This window comes from Rhamphochromis longiceps, linkage group LG3 (genome assembly GCF_057381845.1).
Source record: "Rhamphochromis longiceps isolate RC_006_pf linkage group LG3, R_longiceps_female_GT1.1, whole genome shotgun sequence".
Taxonomy (NCBI): Eukaryota; Metazoa; Chordata; class Actinopteri; order Cichliformes; family Cichlidae; genus Rhamphochromis; species Rhamphochromis longiceps.
The window spans coordinates 12057076-12058724 of NC_140559.1; the positions used below are offsets into that span (position 1 = coordinate 12057076).

Genomic DNA, 1649 nt, shown 5'->3' on the forward strand with positions numbered 1-1649 from the left:
AAATCGAAGGAAACTTAACCAACACTAGGTTAATATTTCCCAAAGTAGTTTTTGTTCAACTGGTCATAACATTTTCAGTGGGGGACATGTTTCATCACTCATCCGAGTGACTTCTTCAGTCTCAGCTGACTGCAGTTTTTCGCAATCTTATAAACTGTACATTTGCATAATGACTGAAACCAGCCCACTGAATGAACAATGGGGGTTTGAGGTCAGTTTCGTGATCATTAATATGCAAATTCTCATGACCATTGATCTACAATTACTGATGAAAGTCCATTGTCCAATGGCCATGAGTACCATTCACAGAAAGTTGGGGAATGGCTGCAATATCAGCATTGTAAGATGATCTAGGTGAATATGTTTACAACCTGAACAACTTACAGTTCTCTTGGAATAAAGTTTAAACAAAGATTAGAAGATGAAAAGAAAATATTTGCATCAATTACCCTTCTCTTAGCCTGGAGATATGTGAGTATGGTATTTATAGAGTCTTCTTCTCAGTCCTGGGGTTGCAAAACTGCAGCCTCCTCAGTCCGTAATCAGAGTGTGTCTATTTGGTACTAACCAAAATGTCTTTGTATACTCTTTGTGAATGAGAAAATAATTGTGATAGCTGTCCAGCCAAATAAAGAAAATGCACAGCACTGAATGTGAACATGTGTGTGAGTACTTAGATTCAAACACTCGAGGTCTGGAATAGATGGCAGCCGCTAATCCCTCAATGTCATCAGTGAGACAGCCGGACTGCGAGGCCTCTTCTTCAACCGAAAGAATGTAAAGAAGTCTCCTCCACCACTGGCAGGAGAATGAACAATAAGTCTTAATAAGGCTCCTGCAGGTGTAGATGTTCAACACTAGCTCACCCAAGCTTGCTCTCTGCCGTGGACAGGTCAAGAGAGAGACACATAACCATTCAGGACTACAGGAAATTTAGAAGCGCTAATTAACCAAATGTAGCAGCATGAAGGCGGAAAACATAAATGTAAGTAAAGGGTGATGACAATGCCACATGCGGGGAGAGGGAGTTACACCCTAGGAGATTATAATAGCCAGTGCAAATGTTGTAACTGTTACAAAAGGCCATCAGGCTCATTACTCATATAAACAAGCAGAGGCATAGCAAAGACAAAGTTTAGTGGACAAAACAAGTACAAATATAGCCTTCAGCATCTCATTCATGCTGTGATTGCAGCCATTTTCCAACTCTATGTTTATCTTTAAACCAAATCATCAGAACATGGAAATATAATCATCACATCAAAATTATGTGACTAGAAGGATGCAGCAGTCTGTACTTCACCTTCTCCTTTCTCCACCACTCTTTGAATATTATCCCGTCTTATCAGTTTTCAGTAAACACATCAAAAATCCTCACAGACCCAAAATAACCAAACCACTTTTTATCCAACTCCCCTCAGCTGAAAACTGAATGCTCCGTATAACACCCACACATGATTCTTCAGCTTGAGTCTCCATTAGTAGGAACATTTCCTGATTCAACTTTTCTTCTGTTTGCGTCAAATTCCATGAGAATCAGATCAAAGTCAGAGTCCTGATAATCAGATTCTATAGAAAACATGGAGAGTATTATGCTCAATATGTTCATTTGTTCTCCTCAATAAAAATCAATCATTCATCCAATAAAA

General features: G+C 39.1%; 1 protein-coding gene across 1 annotated transcript in view; it reads right to left on the reverse strand.

Annotated features, from left to right (window-relative positions):
- LOC146672933 (uncharacterized) overlaps positions 1-1649 on the reverse strand; it is a 405352-nt gene that overhangs the window by 36292 nt on the left and 367411 nt on the right. The window lies entirely within an intron of this gene.